Source organism: Coturnix japonica, chromosome 15 (genome assembly GCF_001577835.2).
Source record: "Coturnix japonica isolate 7356 chromosome 15, Coturnix japonica 2.1, whole genome shotgun sequence".
Lineage (NCBI taxonomy): Eukaryota > Metazoa > Chordata > Aves > Galliformes > Phasianidae > Coturnix > Coturnix japonica.
The window spans coordinates 5,345,263-5,354,469 of record NC_029530.1 but is presented as its reverse complement, the minus strand read 5'-3'; the positions used below and the strand labels follow the sequence as shown (position 1 = coordinate 5,354,469).

The following is a 9,207-nucleotide window of genomic DNA, read 5'->3' as shown; positions in this document are numbered from 1 at the left end:
AACCAGCCTCCTAAGGAGAATCTGTGGACAAATCTGTTCTATTTTAATTCCACTTAGAATATGTACCAGGCTGGGCACTGGGGTGGGGACAGTTTTACCATGATTGGAGATGTGACTGTCCTGGTTGCTGTGTTGTGCTCAGCAGTCTGAGTGTTTCAGTGCTAATCCTTTGTCAAAAGCAGCTGAGGGAGTCACGCCGTTGTCCTTTCAGACCATAGTATGATCTTTTTCCGTTGTTAGAACTGCAGGAACAGCCTTGATCTTAGTCTGTAACACTGAAAATCAAGATCTGACTCGCTAGCTCCAAACTGGAACAAAGAAGAAAGACACCAAGTCCTAGAAGTTGTTCTTCTTGGCTGGGCAGAAAGAACAGGTTACAATAAATAGAATGACTCTCAGAAGGTGAGTCTTTATAATCTGCTTCCTGACTTTATTGACTGGAAATGTTAAGCTTCCTCACTTAGAAATACACAGCGCTTGTTAGTGCATTCATTGCAGCCACTGCTTTGGTTTGAAGATCTGCCCCAACCATCTGGAACTTTGACCTTTTCTAACTTCATAGCATGAATGTACACTAACTTTTTTTAGTACATGGATTGTCCAACTGGGCCTCTGCCTTCTGTAAAATATTCTAGATATATTTTTACACCATCTCAAGATCGTCCAAGCTTTTGCTGAATGCTTGCCTTGTGTAGAACATGAAGATGCTGTAGCAGATCTCGGAAGTGATTGGAAGTTAAAAGAGCCTGCAGTGTGTTTGTGTGTTAGCTGGGAGTGGAGGATGAGATGGCAGGGAAAGTGACAAAATGCGTGGCTTGTTCTTTGGAAGCCTTTACTTGAAGGCATAGCTGTCCAAACAGGCTTCTTGTCACATTTGGGCTGGAAGTTCAGTTCAGCTGAGCTGACAGGAGCAGGTAAGGCACTGTTGTTACCTCCAGCTTGGCAGTGGGTGACTTACACAGGGAAAGTAAGGGTTGTTGAATACTTCTGCATTATGTTACTGCATCTCCAGACCTTGAGGAGTCACTTCTCCTAAAACCTTGCCAGGTGTGGCTCCCTGCATTCAGCCTGTGCTGGCTGTGGGGCAGAAGCAGAGCTGGTATGATGTGAGGCATGCAGGGCTGTGGTGAGAGGAGGAGACTGCTCTGTGCCCTCAGCCACTGCCTGGACACCCAAGTGCCAGGAGGCAGCATCGGCTCTCACACCTTTTCAGCCCATTGTAGAGTTCTGGCATCTGCAGCTCCAACATCTGGTCAGATTTGCAGCTGATGACTCAATAGCATCACAGTCAGAGGGTGCTATAGCACAAAGCTTCCCCCCAGCACTGAGCAGCTGAGGTTGGCTATGCCTCTGCTATGATTAAGAGCCTGAAAATAGATGTTATATGCGTATTTCTAAAACCATGAAGGAAAACTCTCTAACACTCAACAGCAAAGGGGTTATACCATCTCCTCTGCTGCTGTTGGAGTGAGAACCAGAAGTTGCACGAAGCTTGGCAGAGCCCTTGTTTGGAGGATGCTGAAGTGATTCACTCCAGCAGCTGTTCCTGAGTGAGCAGGGTGGTGACAAGTCAGCATGCTTTTCAGTGTCCCTTTGTGGTGCAGGGCCAAAGTGAGCTACAGGCTGAAATGTTTTGTGTTTCCAATGCAGCACGTGCAATGGTGGCTTTGGGTCGTTTGGACTGACACTGCAAAAAGGAGCAGCAATGTGCTGGGAAAGGCAGCACCCACTGCTCTCCCTGCTGGTGGATTTTTGTAAGCACTTTTGGGGCAGCATGCTGCTGAGCCCATTCTGGTGCAGCCCAGCTGGATGTGGGTGATGGGGTTGGGGTGATGGGCCTGGCTGCCAACGCTTTGCTGTGCACAGCTCCAGAGACTCATTTATTTTTCCAGCAGGCTCATTTGCACTTTGGGACTAACACATCTCTTAACACCAATTAATCCCCTCAGTGATGCTGGCTCTGCTCTTTTAGGAGCTGAGGTCCTGGATAAGGGAGTATCTCCGTGGTTTGTGCCCTATGAAAACATGCAGGAGCACTTGCAGAGCAGATGTGTCTGTCTATCTGTCCACTTGAGCACAGCATACATGCAGTGCTACAGGTCCCTTCAAAGGGGAGCAGCACCACTCTCCAGTCCCTTTGTCTTTCCATCAGAGCTGAAATCCCTTAAGGCCCTGTGGAAAATTCCTGCCTTGATCTGCACCAACCAACATGTCCATTCTCGTCTTAGCTGAGAGTTACACTGATCTCTCCTATGCTTTTTTCCCCCCTCCTTTTATTTAAGTGGGCATTTTGGTCTAATAACAGTGTTTTCAAGGCAAACCCGTCTGAAACAGGCCCTATGCTGCAGTGCCTAGAGGGAGTTTTGCAGCAGGGGAGCAGTACTCGTGTACTCATGTCTCCTCCAGGCTGAAGTTCTGCACCCATCTCCTGTGTCATGAGGCAGCTCTGCACACTGCTTGACACCAACTGCATCAGAGCAATCACAAGGACCAGGAACAAACAGCAAACAAAACCATGTAGACCCAGACCCCTCTGGGTAGCAGAGAGCATTGCTGCTCATGCTGCTTTGTGTTCAGTGACAACTCCAGCAGCACCTGGGAGCCTCCAAGGGACCACACAGTCCTTACAGTGACTGCTTTGCAGGAAGCACTCCTTGCTATTTGCTTTCTTTTAAAGCCTAAGTGACAGCCCTGCACCTAACCCTTCCTACTCCTGCACCACCCTTGAGCAAACATATTTATAGCAGCAAGCTGTGTTTATAGCTTTGCCCTGTCTTGACCTGGAAGTAATTGGTTAATTGTGTTAGACAACAAACCTTGAGACGCTCACGTGTTTTCCTTCCACCTTCTTGCAGAGAACTGGGGGGGTCACACTGGTCAGAAACATCAAACACCTGTGAGAAAACAATGTGTGCTTCTCTGCCAGGAAATCGGTCCCAGTTGAACCCATTTCAGGGCCAACAGTTCCTCTAAAGCTCCCAGAGGCTTGGCTAGATGGCTGGAGCAGGGCTGGTGCTGGCCCTGGGGTAGGTGATACCACTGACAGCAGTCTGTGTGCCTCTGCTTCCCTTTTGACCGCCTCCATGTGATTTACTGGTGTCCATTGATGTCTGGCTGTTGGGTGGATAAATGCCCTGTAGTGCAGAGAGGTTGAGCACGTGGAAACAAACCCACCTCGGTGGTTTATTCCTCTCTAGAGGAGACTCCTGTGCAGTTGTGGGTAAAGCTCCAAAGCAACTCACAATTGTTTCTGAGTTCTGTAAACCCAAAACCACACTAAACCCATTCAGTATATAAAATCAGATCTCTGCAAACAGGAAGCAAAGAGGGTTTTTCCCATGCAGTCCTCTTTGCCAGCTTTCAATTATGCTCCAGCCTTCCAGAAGTGAAGAAAAAATCCCAGCTGTATCCTGCCTGTGCCCGGGGACCTGAGAGAAGCCCTGGGGGCTTCTGGCCTCCCCGCCTTAGCACTGCATTCCTGTAGCCTTGGTGCAGGGAGCAGTGCAGTGCTGGTCCCAAGGCATGGGTAGTGAGGACTGAGGCGCTGCATTGGTGCTGAGGTTTGCGAGCAGCTGGGTGGCAATGCAGGCAGAGGCGCTTCCCTCTGCAGTATTTGGAGTCATGCGGCAGGAGCGGCTAAGAGGATTAGGGATCTCTGATGGTGTTTGCAGCTGTGCTAGCTGTAAGCGAGAGGAGGAATCCAAATGCTTCATCTGAAGAAGTGAATCTCTGGGTCTGGAAAGGAATTCTCCCTTGGGACTTTGCAGCTGGAGATGTTCTTAGATGCTGCTATTTCACAGAGCAGTGTGTGAGTGCAGTTCCTGCAGGGCCACGGCACAAATAGTGCTCCTGCGGAACGCTTACTATGAGCCAGCCCGGATGCGGGGCTCCGAGCCACGGTAACATCTCCAAAATGTCAGCTCCCACGCAGGTCTGTGTATCCCAAGCATCCAACAAGGAACGTGTTAGAAACTGTGCCAGGTTAACCTCAGACATGAGAAGGAGACCCACCCTGGGAGTCAGGACACGGATCTCAACGCTTCTGCTGCCATTACCCACATTGTCTTAGCACTGCAGTACTTCGGCAGGGGGAACTGATTTCCTGCATTCCTACACGGAGTTGAGCTCTGGGGTCAGATTCTCATGCATTCAGTGCTGTGACTGTCCCAGTAAGAACACCTGAGGAGCCCCCTGCAGAGGTGCTGTGATGTGATGCTTTGGCAGAATGCAGCCCTTGGGTGGGCTGGGGGAGGGCATGGAATCCACGGAGCTGTTTTCCATCCTTCCCAACCTTCAGCAAAAATGTGGCCTTGGAACCAAGGAAGGAGACATCACTGTCAGACATGCATGTGCCTGGTGGAAGCACACAGTCCTGGGGCCGGTGGTGTCCATGCAGAGGATTGGAAGTGCTGAGTCTACGTGTGGAGCTTCTGACTTCGCTTCCAGCTGGGGCTGCAGCTGCTGGGCTCATCCTGAAGACAAAATCACCTTGAGCCTCACGTGGAGTGTGTCAGTGGAGAGGAAAACATCCAGGCTTCCAATGTGTCTAATGGTTTTAGTGGGGAGGCTGAGAGATCAGGAGAGAATGCCAGAGGTAACAAACTGAGCCTTTTCCAGGTACAGCTGTGTGCAAATCACCTGCCAAAAATGCAAAAAGAGATGATAATCCTAAATTTGTCCTTTAAGCGTACCTGTGCCTGCTCTGTAGTGGTTTCCTCCTAATCACTGGGGATTAATACATTGAAACATCTGAGGTGAAGGGGCACAGTGGAACTCCTTGCAGGCTGGTAATAATAACAGAAAGCCGTTCTGTGCAGCAAACCTGAGGCTGACTTGGTTTTTAATGGACATCTGTCTGCAGGGAGGAAAAATGCCATGGCAACTGGCTTTCTTGTTGGCACGCCTGTCTCAGCAAAAGGATGGGGAGAGGATGGGCATTGAAGGGTCTGCGCTGCAGTGTTTGGGAAGTGGGGAGGCACAGCTTGGTGAAGCTGTGAGGCAAAGGTTGTTTATGCTCCATGAACACCAGATCTGGAGGGATTTAAGAGCTAAGTCTTGGCATAACGATTGCTTTGTCTGCTGCTGCTGAGCAGGAGTTAGACTTGATTCTCCGCTTCCCTTTGTGAAAATGCTAAATCTACTCATAGAGGCGCAAAGTGTGGGGCTGGGGGCTGCTAGGCAGTCTGCCCACGGTGCTGGGGCACAGCTGGGGCCTCCCAGTCTGAAGCTCTGTCTCAAAACAGTGCTGTGGGGCTGCAGTGATTGCACAGGTCCTGCCTCTGGGCAGGGAGATCCCTTAAACAGTGATTGTGGCCAATGGAAGCTGAGAGCAGGGTTCATTAATATGCCCTGGAGTGTGTCCAAAGAAGGGCAATGAAGCTGTGAAGGGACTGGAACATAAGTCTTACAGGGAGCAGCTGCAGGAGCTGGGATGGATCAGTCCAGAGAAGAGGAAGCTCAGGGGTGACCTTATTGCTCTCTACAGCTCCTGAAAGGACTGTAGGGTCATTCTCTCCTCCCAGGTAACCAGCACTAGGACAAGAGGTCATGGCCTCAAGTTGCACCAGGGAAGGGTTAGGCTGGGTATCTGGGAACATTTCTTCTCTGAAAATGGTCAAGCCTTGGGTCAGGCTGCCCAGGGAAGTGATGAAGTCACTGACCTTGGAGATGTCCAAGAAGTGTGGAGATGTAGCACTGATCGCATGGTTCATTGGAAAAGGTTGGGGTTGGACTTGGTGATCCTAGAGATCTTTTCCAACCATACTGGTTTTATGATTCTGTGTTGATTAAGCATGAAGCAAGTTGTGGCACTTGGGCACCTCAGACCCAAGCACTGTGGATGTTTGCACATTCCTTCATCTCATATTAGTTGTGTGGAGCAGTTGCATGCATGGCTCAGCAGCATGCTTGTACTGAAGGGAGCTGGAGTTGGTGGGTGACAGAAATTGGGAACGAGTCACTATCGAAGTGCAAAGTGTGGATCAAAAAATATGTCTGCTCGGAGCTGGTGTCTCCCTGCAGCCAAGCTGTGATCTTGAGGGACTGCAGGTGATGCAAAGCAGTGGCTGCCTCTCCTCCGTGCTTGGAGCTCAGGCTTTACTCACTGATGTGCATGTACCTAATTCTGGTCTGGCCAGTGGTGCATTCATCAATTACAACTGATTGCAGCTTTGCTGACTAGCTGATACCGTATCTCTCTGGGAAACACTCCTCATCTGTTGGAGTACCTGATTTGTTTTCCAAGCGCTTGGAGATTCCCATGCCTACAAGTGTTGCTGGCAAAGCTTTTCTCTCTAAGAACAGGTTTTGTGGTAATAGATAAATAAATCTTCAGAGAAAAGAAAATGTGTAGAAATATCCAGTATTGTGCTGCTCTAACAGCTGGTTTTGCATAAAATAAATGTCAAGCATTCACGCTGGCCATCCCTCCATAGGCACACACCTTCCACTGCACTGAACCTCAGGAAGCACGCGGTGCCTTGGAGCGGTTCTGTCAAGGAAACGTTGCATCATGCAGCACTTCCGGGGAAGCAGTGATGTTATCTGGCTCGTTAATCTTCATGTGCAAACACAGCTTGCACACGCAAGCACAAAACTGAATGAAAATAGCGGTCTTGAAGAAGACCAGCTCTTAACTGGAATGTGAACTGGAAGGGTGAGATAGGGTGTGATTCGCTATTAGAAATAGTTGCTTTTGTTTCTTGGCTGTGGAGTGTGTAATTCTGAATCTTGATTTTTTTTTTTTCCTACAGCTAAAGCACTGCATCAGAACAAAACAGAAACAAAAAAAGCAAAAAATCAATAGAGCCAAATCATAAAATAATAAAAATGGAGTAATGGGAATTGCTGGCTATCAAAGGGCTGTGTGCAGGGAGAAGCCACCACCAAGGGGAAGGGCACCGTGTGCAGTGACAGCAGTGTGATCTGGGTGCACTGCAGCTGGGGCAGCTCACAGCAGAAAGCTGCAGTGACACCAGCACTCGCATGGCACCATCAGCCTCCAAAGGACCCAGCACCCAACACAGTCTTAGCGGGTAAGATGGAGCCCCTTCAACCTGGTCACTGCTGTGCTTGCTTCTGAGTGAAGATGCTCGACAAGCAAAAATGGGAGGGCACAATGGAAGCCAGAGCTTAGCAAAACAAAGAATACATTGAAAGAGAGAACAAGTCAAACAGCAACTGTGCTTGAGTCATTGCTGCAGATACCAACACGAGAGTCTTATTCATGTAATCACTCTCAGTTACCCCAAAATCTAAGTTAGTATGTTCATAGCATGTGTTAGAAACCATCTCTGACCGTGGAACTTGCTTGTACCAATCACATCCATGGACACTGGGAACTCTGTCTGCCCACAGGACCATGCAGCACGGCTGCACAGCTCTGTAATGGTTCTTAGCCTTCACCACACACACAGGGACTGATTGTTGCACACTGTAATGTGCTTAGCTGAAAAAGCATTGTAATTACTTCCCTTCCATTAAAACAAACAAAACTAAAACAACCTTAAGGGACGTGGATTTGTTAGACCCTACTGTCAGAATTCTTCGCGCTTCCTGGGAAATTTATCAAATGAAAAATACAAATGAAATGCAGTGCAGAATACAGAGCGCCCTCTCTACCTGTAGCTCACTCGCGTTCATTTCAAGGTGTGCTTGGGACCTTCATCTTCGCCACCTGCTGCACCTCTGCTGCTGTGGTGCCAATTTAAGGCCCATCTCTGAGCTCCATTGGGATCAATCTAACGACACAGAAGATGTTTGTTGAAATGCAGTTTTGTGTGCTACTGGATTTCATGCCTACATATAATTTAATGCTATAATTAAATACAATACACACATCATGTATACTATATTCTTGTTCTCTAAAAGTTGTTTCTTCGCTTTTTTAAGGTTGTGTAGTGGATTCTTACGTGCAGTGAAACAGGCATCTGCTTTTGCATTAAGTAGAAGTGTTGCTGGCTGCCCTCACCTCTGCACACACTGCTGCCTCCTGCAGAACTCCTCAATGTCCTCTCTTAGTTCTGTGGCTGGGCACTAGCAAAACGTTTTGCACATTCACCAAAGTTCCCTGAAGCTGCCAGCTCAATTTTGGACAAATCTTTTCAATGGAGTAATGCTTTGTGTTGGCATCTGTCATCTTGCTCATAAGGTGTTAACCACAGGGTTATCCAGGCCTGGAAGGCGAAGCAAAACAAGGAGTTTTAACAATCAAAAGCACAAGGATGATGCTAATTGAAGAAAGCTGTTCAGTATTGTTATCTTTTTACCACCGTGCTGCCACCCACAGCTTTGAGCCGCATGGGAGAACTGTAGCTGTGCGAGCAAGGTGTATAATGCTGCCCGCCCAGCAGGATCGCTCCTTCTCACTGCACCCGAATCCCGCGGGACTTCCAGAGCATCCCTATGAATAGATTAAAGTCTGAGCATTTTGAGTAACCGTGGCTATAAATCAACTTCGCTTTTGGTTTTCAGGTTAACAGCTGCTCTTACTAATCCTGCGTGCACACGGGCTTTTAACAGCGATGTATTGGAGCACCAGCAGCAGAGAGGACAGCAGCGGGCTGGCAGAGCCGGGTGCACGCTACGCTCTGATTTCTGTATTTCAGATTTCTAAATTCCTCCATTACAACGTCTGCATTTCTGCACTTTAATCCCGCACGTGGGGATCTCCGCACCTCAACCGGCTCCTCGAGGCCTCTTTTTAACCACCCCCCCCCCTTCAGGCCGCACGTCGCGGGCGGAGCCGTTCCCCCCAGCAGGGCCCACCCGCGGGCGGCGCTGGGAGCGGATCGGGGCGGGAGCGGCCCCGCACAGCGCAAGGCCCGGCTCCGTCCGCCGCCGCCTCACGTGTCCGCCGCTCCCCCGCCTCCGCCCCTTCACCCGCCGCATCGCCGCCGAGCTCCTTCCGACTTCCCGTAAAGAGTCCGCTCTTCACCCCTCTCTCCCCGCTCCTTCCCCCGGTCTCCCCGCTCCTCTCTCCCTCTCGTCGCCCTCTCGTGCCCCGTGGCCGCTCTCCGCCCGCTCTCCCCGCTCAGCTTCTCCCTCCCTCCGCTCCCCCCCCTCCCTCCTTCCCCCCCCCATCCCTGAGAAAATGGGCTGTAAAACTTGGGAATTTTTTTTTTTTTTTTTAAGGAAACGCGGAGGGAGGAAGAGAAAAAAAAGCCACACACGCACCGACCCATCCCGGCCCCGGCAGCACCCTCCCCC

At 49.8% G+C, this 9,207-nt stretch overlaps 1 long non-coding RNA gene across 3 annotated transcripts; it reads right to left on the bottom strand.

Moving 5' to 3' along the window:
- Nucleotides 1-403: 403 nt before the first annotated feature.
- Nucleotides 404-8,874, bottom strand: LOC107321163. Of its 3 annotated transcripts, none has more exons than XR_001558479.2 (4): nt 8,767-8,874; nt 7,970-8,174; nt 7,621-7,739; nt 404-4,638 (listed from the first exon to the last, which is right to left on the bottom strand). It is a non-coding gene; the product is annotated as an uncharacterized LOC107321163 (long non-coding RNA). The 3 variants fall into 3 exon arrangements; XR_004309045.1 differs by lacking the exon at nt 8,767-8,874 and adding an exon at nt 8,676-8,754; XR_001558478.2 differs by lacking the exon at nt 8,767-8,874 and having other exon boundaries at nt 7,970-8,661.
- Between the last annotated feature and the right edge of the window lie 333 nt (nt 8,875-9,207).